We start from the raw sequence: 10,472 nt of genomic DNA on the forward strand, positions 1-10,472 counted from the left end.
TTTTTTTTTTCATCCGTAGAATATATCTTGAGCCAAAATTGGGTTGGGTATTTTCAAGGGGTAGAGCGATACCACGGTTCTCCTATACAAAGAGTTCTTCATGAGCCATTTTGAGGTTCTTTTCTGAACTAGCGTGAAATATTTGGTGGCTTTCCCGTGGAGTCGTTAATGGTCATCGTACATGAGGTTAAGATAAAGGCAAAGTTAAGTTAAGTATATCTCAGTTTTACCAGACCACTGAGTTGATTAACAGCTCTCCTAGGGCTGGCACGAAGGATTAGATATTTGTACGTGGCTAGGAACCAATTGGTCACCTAGCAACGGGACCTACAGCTTATTGTGGGATCCGAACCACATTACATCGAGAAATGAATTTCTATCACCAGAAATAAATTCCTCTGATTCCGCGTTGGCAGAGCCGGGAATCAAACTTCGGACCACCGGATTGGCAGCCGAGCGCAAAAACCACTCATCCAGCGAGGAACTAAGATAAAGGCAAGCTTGTGGGGTTTATCGCCTGTGAGCCGAATTAAGGGTCGGGTGTTGAGGTTGAGCAGAAATGGGGTCTTTTTCCCTACTGACATGTACCGCTACTGTTGTAGATGTCACATGTTCCTCGTTGGATGAGTGGAATTCGCACTCGGCTTCCAATCCGGTGGTCCGAAGTTCAATTCTCGGCTCGGTGAACGCGGAACCAGAGGAATTTATTTCTGGTGATAGAAATTTTTTTCTTGATATAATGGGGTTCGGATCTCACAATAAGATGTAGGTCCGGTTGCTAGGTAACCAATTGGTTCCTAGCCGCGTAAAAATATCTAATCCTTCGGGCCAGCCCTAGGAGAGCTGCTAGTCAGCTAAGTGGTCTGGTAAAACTAAGATATACTTAACTTCAACTTTGTATATGTCACACAGGAGTTGAGAATAAGTCAGCGACCGTAAGGCTGCGTTTACACCTAGCGATTGGATCGATTCAATTCACGTAGAATTATTACGATTCATGATTCGTCTTGATTTGCCACAGTAATTTCATTGCAACCGTTTACACCAAGTCAGTTCAAATCAAGCCGATTCTCTTGGTGTAAACGACTGAATTGAAATTAGTGTGGCGAATGAAGACAAAGCATGAATCGTGTTGATTCTCGTGAATTGAATCGATTCGATTCGCTTGGTATAAACGCTAAAGAATCTTGTAAATGCTGAATGGTCTTTCGAAGCCCTAGTGAGGGTTACCTGTAAGTTGTTGAATTGTATTCAATCTGTTGTGATGTATGCAAAAAGTTACCGACGTATGTTTATCACATGTTCTCCTGTAGTGTGGACGCTCCCTCACCCATCAGAATTATGGAATCTGAAGAAATTTCTGTTAAGAGGGGACGCAGTGGTAAGGAAGCAGCCAGGTGTGTGATTGAAATGTTCCCTGAGGCCCCTTAAATCATTCAGTCTGTCACCGTCGGACATCCACCTGTTTCCTGGACTTGACTCCCACCTGCATGGCCACCATTGTGGGAGCGATAACTTAAGTTATCGATGTTAGGGAAGAACAATTGGATTCTTACAATGTGACCTTTTTCTGCACTGGAATAATAATGCTCCAGCTTCGGGGAAGCACGTTCGTTGAAAAGGGGGGGTGAGAAGGGTATTACAATTCTAAGATAATTCAGGAACTGCACAATTCCAGTCGCAATTTCTAAGGGCCTGTAGTTTTTTTTTTTTTAGGGGCTTGCTCCACCTTTGAATCGGATCGGCCCGGTATTGCAGTACCTCCGGGATCGGTCCACTCCCCAAGGGGAGAAAAATACGTCTTGGACATTCAACTAAATATCAACACAAGAGTCTGCTCAGACTCTGCTGTTCTTTTATTAGCAAACTAAGAGTCAGTCAAACAAGGCCAAATTGTTTTTCCTGTGTTCCATCCCCCAACCCCCTGGTGAGATTCAGGTAAACAAAGAGGTTAACAAATACATGAAACGTGCTGCTCAAAATAGTATATATCAAATATGTGACATCCCCAAGGTGGGCATACCTTCATAACCCATTAGTATATTCTAGAAAATAGCAGGGCTCCTGATTGTGCCCCTTGTGATAAACAGTTACTAGTTGAACATACTTGTTACACTGCCTTATGTATACGTAACCCTGCCCTCGTTTTGTAGAATATGTCTAGTCAACCTCTCCTGAATTCTGTGAACTTGAGAATGTAGAAATAAACTACGAAAGTACTTGTTCAAAGTCCCAGTTTCTCTCAACTTCTACCGTGGATTTAAGGATAAGGATATACATTTGCCAGCTGCCTGGAGGATGAGCATTTTGATCCCCATATACAAAGGAAAGGGAGATGTAATGGAGTGTTCAAACTATAGAGGGATAAAATTACTATCTCATAACTTCAAAATCTGGGAGAGTCTAGATGGAAGATTGCGAGGGTTGGTGTATATCTTAGACATCCAACAATTGGTTTCATGCCAAGCAAGAGCACGACACATGCAATATTTTCTGTTCGACAACTAGCAGAGAAATATAGAGAAGGAAGAAGGAACTTGTATATGATATTTATTGATCTGGAAAAAGCATATAACCGAGTACCACGAGAAGAGATTTGGAGAAGTTTAAGGGCACGAAGAATACCTGAAGTATATATAAATTTGGTCAGGGATATATATGAAAATTGTTCAACAACGATTCAATGTGAAGAGGGAGACTGCGTGGGATTCAGTGTACAGGTAGGCCTTCACCATGGGTCAGCCTTAAGCCCATTCTTATTCACTCTATTGCTGGATGTGCTCACAGAAGATCTGAGACATGAAACCCCTTGGACAATACTGTATGCAGATGATGGATTTTTGTATGCAATTGATGATGAAGAACTAAATGTTGAAGCAGAGGGATGGAGGAACTGTCTGGAGGAGAGGGGTCTGCGAATAAATAGATTCAAGACTGTTGGATTGCGATGTGAATTTGAGGAAGGAGGAAGAGAAAGAAAAGTAGATCCCGAGATTGATTTTCATAAGTTAGAGGAGATAGAAAGTTTTAAATATCTGGTAAATATCTGGGGTCTGTGATCCAAAATACAGGAGACCTAGATGAAGAGTTGACCAGAAGGTTACAGTCAGGGTGGAATAGCTGGAGGAAATGTAGTGGGGTGCTCTGTGATCGTAGGATGCAGGTAAAATTAACGAGCAAGATCCAGCACCAGGTTGTGAGATGGGCAATTAAGAAGAGAGATGAGAACAGGATTGATGTGACAGATGAGGATGTTGTGATGGCAATGTGGAGTTACTAGAACGGATAAAGTTACGAACGAACATGTTAGAGGAGCACTCAAAATGGCATCAGCTTCAAACAAAGTGAGGGAAAATAGACCAAGAGAGTATTGACATATAGAGACGAGCGGAAGACCACCCAATTAGGAAGATGATGGAGATGGGACTACCAGGTGGGAGAAGGTTAGGTAGACCAAAATTGCGATGGATTAACTGTGTGAAGAGAGATATAAGGGAGTTGGGATTGAGCGAGAAGGATGCACTCGACCGAGGGAGATGGAAGATTGTGTTGAAGAACCATTACAGCGACCCCAAATAAGGACAAGCTTGTAGAGAAAGATGAAGAATTTACATTTGATCAACCAGCAGTCTTTTTTTGAATCAGTACTACTGTTCATTAGTGCCATTTATCTTGATTTCTAAAGGTTAGTAGTGATTATTAGTATCTGTTATTAAAAAGAACTGCAATGCTAAAGGAATTCCTGCTTAAATTCGAACATCAGTGGGAATCCACTGCTAAAACCGAGTGTCTATAGGACTGTTATTTGAAGTTCACTAATAATTTGTCTATGGTTTTATCATGGATAGCTTGTCATTCATACTTTTTCTTTCCATGTTCAGACTTGTGTGGAGTAGGTTAAGTATAGGACCTGAACTATGATGGTGCACTACAGAGAGAAAAGAAAAATATGTGTATGATATATCTAGAATGATATTAGAAAGTATAGTATTTATATGAATACGCTAGAAGTTATTGCTGTACTCCAAATTTTATGCTAGGCAATAGGAGCTAAATTTTTATACTATTCTGAAGGCACTACAGATCTAGTGTAAAATGCTCCAGATTGACAGCAATAGTAAACAGAAAGCTTGTTATCCACAAAACTGGCCTAATCAAAATCTATTATTGAAACTCTTAAATCATGGAATTATTAGAGGGATAGCGCGAACGCAGTCCCTCGCTACCAAAAATTGCGCACCCGAGTTGACCACATTTGGGTCAATCGCAAGGGTCAGCACCACCGGAGTGCAATGGTGAGCCTCACCTTGGGGGAACCACCTTCATGATCATGGTGTCCCCTGTGCCAGGTAAGTATGCTCCTTCCACCATCATCGCAACACAACACTAAACAGACTGAATACATTCTACAAAGAAACAAAGAATAATGGTCAAAACCTCTTAATTTTAAAGCCACAACTAGCAAAGACCATCAATACACTTTATAATACAGAATGTGTTTGGTGACAAAAATTTAAATTATAAAAGAAAATTATTTTGTAAGTAATAATGACAAAAGATCTGTCAAGATCGGACCACCATGGGCTCTAACTACTGGCAGCTCTTGGGTACCATAAAAAACAAGCATTATGCGAGCCTTATTTGTTTCCACTTTTGGTTATTATTTTTTCATTATAATTTGTATTACCAAATTAGAATTGATTTTATCCAGTATTACAATAATCAAATATCGGTGAGTTCTGAATAGTATATAATCTAAATAAATGATCAGAAATATTAATGGTAACTTGGGGAAAATATTCTGTCCTATGGTTAAGTCGTTCATTACAGCTTTTAAACTGCAACTGCTTTTCTGTCGTCTAAATCAATCAATGGAGACAATAAACAAAATTCTAAGAATATTACTGAATGCTGTAGATGCCTTGTGTAATAATTTCCATTAGACATCAGATTAAATCTATGTAATCTGATGTCTAATATTGTTGTTGATTGTAAGGGACTACTTATGCAATTGCTCAATGGAGTACACTACCAGTGTTTACCCATCAACCTTTTGACAGGACACTGTTGTCCCTCATTTATCGTGTACCCCTAGTGGCACTTTGTCTTAATTAATAAACTGTCTTGCAGACAAAAGCCCCATATATCATTACCATCTTACATGGCACAGCTAGTGATCTGGACTGATCTAAGACACAATGAGCAGATTTGCAAGGCCATCACCTGGGGTTACTTGGAGAATAGCAAGGGCTGCCCCACCCCAGGTGCAGAACTACAGAGGGACTTGGGACCAACTTCAGGGCAATTACAGAGGCAATCGGAAGAGTCATCCTGTCCAACAAAGGGAACACAGCTTGCAGATGAACACATGGAAAACCTATTTCCCTGGAGAAATGCAAGTAAGTCATGATATCAGATGCCTTCATAGAATGGAGTAGACTGGTGGAAGATTAGCTGTACCTCTGCGGGATGCCTCAGGGCGAGGCAGTTCTGAACATCGGAATAAATTGTGGAGAAAAGTTAAGAAGCACCATTGAATCCCAGTTTTCCAAAGACCAATGGGCACCTCTAAAAAGTAAATGATGCATTTGAGGCTATTTTGAACATTACTATAATCAATGTGAACAAGGCCGTTTTATGGGACAGGTACTTTAGTAGGAATCAAGGAGCAGGTGAATCAGCAAAGGATTACATTCACCTGTGTCAGCGAGATGCAATAGACGGCGAGTGCATTTGTTCTACTTGTGAAGATAATTTGAGTTAGTATATATTACTATATAAAATAATGAGTGGCCTACACAATGCCAGGTTGAAACAAGATTCTAAGAAACTTGGGAAAATATGACACCCTCTGCAAGCTTATGGTGAAGTGCAAATCATTCGGAGAGATTGAGCATGAGTTGCGGTATGCTTGCCCTCATCACATAGGTGAGGGGAGCAAAATGTTTTCAACAAGGCAGGAGTAGCTGATGATACATAAGCCATGGGCACATGCCAATGCCACTACGCAATGGCATGGCAGCAGTGACAACCACATATACAGTACAAGAAACAGAAAGATGGAGAGTTCAGGAGAAACTTAAGGCTCAAGCAAAGGTGTTATTTTTTTGCATTCGTGCACATTCAAGACAGACAGAATTGTCTAGCACGTAATGTTAAATGTCATGATTGTGGGAAAATTAGTCAGTTTGCCACCTGCTGCAAAAGTTTTGTCGACAGAGAAAATGTTAAATCAAATTGTGTCTGCGTAGAGTGTCATGAAACATCGAGTAAGTATCAGACCAAAAGTGATAAGCTACTTAATCTTCCTAACCTGAGACAGAGAGAGATGGGGAAAAGTGTATGCCAAATCTACACTGCTTTTTCGCCTTAACTGAGATTTCAAGAATGAAATTGGTGCACAGTGGCACTGTCAGAAAACCTACTCTATGTTTCATGATATCTGGACAAACCATGCCTAATCTGAGGTGGCAAAAAACCAGGAATGTATGCTTCAAATTGGAGCTGCATCATATACGCAAGCAGTGTTAAAGGATAATGTGTTATGTAGTAGTGTGAATAATTCCAGTGCATTAGGTCCCATTGCAGATACTGGCCCAGAAGTATGTAATGCTGGGTCATGGCAGGATAAAGGTGATATTGATGTAAACTAGTTACGTAAGTTGGATGTATGATTGCAGCAGACAGCAGGGGGATAGATGAAGGTGCTCAGGAGTTGCCAGGTCACTATCCACTGTGGGGGCAAATCAACAGATAAGACTATGTATTTTGTTGAGGGACACAGAAATTATTCTTATCACTGGGTGCGTGTAAGGCATTATGTCTGATTGATCCTAATTTTCCAAATGATTAGACGAGAGTATGCCACCTCAGAAAATACCATATCTCTCCACAGAAGGTAATGCCAGTACTTAGGTAATAGTTATAATACTTTTCTAGTACAACCTTTGGAGCGCTTACACATTGCTGGGCCCTCCCGCCCGCCGACCGAAATAGGCGGAAGAACACCAAAACCAATATGGCAGTGATACCAAAACAATAATAAAGAAACTAATACCAAAAGTTAAAGCGAAACGGTAAAGCGGGACCCCATTGGGAATCCGGGGTTTTTGGGTGGGGGAATGCAGATACGAGTGTCGTTGACCACCGAAAACTTTATATAAATGGTAATGGGGGACCGTATTGGGAACCGGGTGTTTTTGGGTGGGGGGGACGCACAGACGGTGATTGTGGGAGGGAAAAAACGTACAATTTAACAGTACGTTGACCCCTTACTCTGCAACCACTCTGCGGGCAATGCTAGCCTACTACCGACCCAAGTTGGGCCTGCAAACATATTTTAAAATTGTTGACCTCTTACTCTGCAACCGCTCTGCGGACAATGCTAGCCTACTACCGAGCCAAATTGGGCCTTCAAACGTATTTTAAAATTGTTGACCCCTTACTCTGCAAACGCGATGTGGGTTATGCTAGCCTACTGCTTACCCAAATTTAGGACTACGTACTTAAATATTTTACTCTCCAAACAGGAAACGATTTATGTGTGTTGTCAGTAAGGCCGTGGCGGAACGGCGCTTCGCGCCTTATCCGCAATTTTAAAGATTTTTGGCAGGCTCGACATGATCTGGCAAGCGGTAATATTGCGCTGCGCGCGCTAACCACAGGGATTACAGTGGGCCGACCAACCTAACCGCGTGGCTGGCCAGTCTAACCGCGGACAATTCACCACCTGTGAGCGACTGGCCAGTCTAACTGACCTAACCGCTTGGCTGGCCAGTCTAACCGCGGACAATCCACCATTTTAAAGTACCATTAAACTACCCTAGATACATTATTGCACTTACCTTACAATTGAAAATCTTCCATGTCAGAGTCGGAGAATTCTGGTTGGGCGATTCTGGGCCTTTTGACTGGGGGCGGGACGTCTAGCATAGGCATTTCAGTTTGAACACCGCAATCTCGGGTTTGTTGAGGTTGAGGAGTACTGCGGGACAAAGGACGTATTTTCGTTGGCGTTGACTCTGCTTTCTTTAATGGATACGTGCGTTTAATGAGTTCGAGGAATGTTTTGAACGGGCAACCACTGTTGTTAAAGTAACGTATTTTAATGCAGTACATTGAGAAAGAAGAAGGGTACAGTGTTCTCACCGTACCACTCCGCGGCAAAACGTTTCTTTTTAAAACCCGCCATGTAGATTCGATAGTGTTGGTGTGCATGTTTTTGTCGGTTGGATCGTCAAAGTGTAAAGAGTGATTGATATTTAAGTGTTCTTTAAAGTGCTGACTTAGTGTAGTGTATGATTTCCAACAGTCTGAAATAATGATTGAATCTGGATGAATATTTTCAATGAGGATGGGAAGCAGGGTTTCGGCCGATCGGTCCTAAACGATTTGGAAAAATGTGTCCTTTGTTTCGCGGTCTATTCAACCTAAAACCCAACAACCATCAACACGCCGACCTTTGTTGAATTTGTGTTTGCCAAACTTTGACTCGTCAATTTCAACAATGTGGCCGGGTCCACCGATTTTGCGATTGTCCTGGACCAAAATGTCGATACAGACTTCCCGGCAGAAATTATACCAGTCCACCATGGTGTTCGGTGAGCCAATATGGAGAGTCATTTTCATGAAGGCCTGTGGTAGCTCGTGGATCCAGCCATAAATTAATTGGTGGATTGTGCCGATATCCAGGTGTGAGCGGGAGAAGAAAGAGCCGTTCCGTATCGTTGTTCTTTTACGACACGTGCGGAAGCTGCAGCGCCACACGAAACTGTCTTCCTCTTTAACGAGGCTCACGGTTCCCACTTTACACTTGTCGCACGTTCCACTGAAATCGCCCAACAGTTCGCTTTTGTAAAGATATGTACGTAGTACATCAACATCTTGGCATAACGTATATAGCACACCAAAAGTAACCGGGCTTTCACTCAAAAAAGCAGCGAGGGACGGATGTGATGCTATGGGATGCGCCATGTTGACTGCTTTGAAAACTCGCGGGGTCGGCCCAGGTGATAAAGGCCATGCTGGGTCGCCGGGACTACTTAGGGCGGTTGGATTTGGGTGTTGTGCGGCCCGGGAAATTGGTAATTGGCTCCCAAAACTGTAGGTAAATAATGACGGAATAGGCCTACAGTGTCACCCATGTGAATAAAGTGGGGTATCGTAACGGAATTCACAGAATCAAAGGCAATGGGGGCTTGGTGAGGTTTTTAGAGAATACAGTTTTGAAAATTCGCGGCGCGGAGGAGCCGCCATGTTTGTTTGGATGGCGTGCAGCCCGGGAAATTGGAAATTGGTTCGCAAAACTATAGGTAAATAATTACGGAATACGCATACATCGGCACCTATGTTAATAAAAAGAGGTATCATAACGGGAATGACATTAGCGTAAGCAATGGGGGCTGGGCGGGGTGTTATAGGAGGCATGTTGCCTTTTTTTAATGTTAGCGCCATGTTTCGAGGGTTTAGGTCGTGAGAGGTCGGGGTGGTAGGGACTAGTTACCGTGGCAGATGGATTTAGGTGGCGTGCAGCTCGGGAAACTGGCCCGGTAAACCATAAACTACCCCAACCTTTAAATGAGGAGAACCAAAAGCTGGCGACTTTTGTTACACCTTTGGGGGTGTACCAAAATTGTCGTACTCCCATGGGGAACTGCACTGCCCCTGATACCTACACTTGAAAGTTTGATGACATTGCATTATTGGATATATAACAAACAAACAAAAGGGACACGGCCCCCTATGTGAATGTGTTTCTTCACAGACAAAAATACACGAATAACATTACATAGAGGGAACGGATTCCCGACATATATACATCAAAAGATTGATTGATTGATTGATTATGTCTATTAAAACTGGCACCACAAAATCTATGTTATTGACACCACAATAAATTTAAATAGAAAAAAAATTAAATCTAAAATAAATTTCATATAAAAAATCTAAAAATATATGTACGTATATAAATATATTTGTTCACATATATTAATTCTTACGTAGACATTCGATGTAAAATTTAAATTTTGTTGAGGAGGCCCGACTCATATAAAGATATATAACTTCTCTATATTACAATCCTTTCTGAGAATTGTGACGAGTAAAATTACCTTCTCTGTCATGCCCCCAAGATAGGAACCTATGTCTCAAATTCCCAAGTCTGGGACATTTAACCAGCAAATGTCTCAGTCAAGTACACAGTACAGTCATCGCAAAATGGAGGATTTTCACGGGACATCAAGAACCCATAAGCGAGTCTCGTATGTCCAATCTTCAATATGCACAACATCGTTTCCTGTCTTCTTGACATATAGGGATATGACCAAGGAGACACCGATGACGTGGTACTGCGCATATTCTGATTAGTTGAAATATCTTCCCATTGGGACTGCCAACATTTTTATATTCTCTGACCTACTAAAGGATATAAATCCCGATACAGTATAGTAGGCATCTTTTGGGTTCTCTGGAGC

At 41.8% G+C, this 10,472-nt stretch overlaps 1 non-coding gene across 1 annotated transcript; it reads right to left on the reverse strand.

Moving 5' to 3' along the window:
- Positions 1-4,194: 4,194 nt before the first annotated feature.
- On the reverse strand, positions 4,195-4,357 carry LOC135220379 (U1 spliceosomal RNA). The gene has a single exon (XR_010315687.1). It is a non-coding gene; the product is annotated as a U1 spliceosomal RNA (small nuclear RNA).
- Positions 4,358-10,472: the final 6,115 nt, after the last annotated feature.

This window comes from Macrobrachium nipponense, chromosome 1 (genome assembly GCF_015104395.2).
Source record: "Macrobrachium nipponense isolate FS-2020 chromosome 1, ASM1510439v2, whole genome shotgun sequence".
In the NCBI taxonomy this organism is placed as follows: Eukaryota; Metazoa; Arthropoda; class Malacostraca; order Decapoda; family Palaemonidae; genus Macrobrachium; species Macrobrachium nipponense.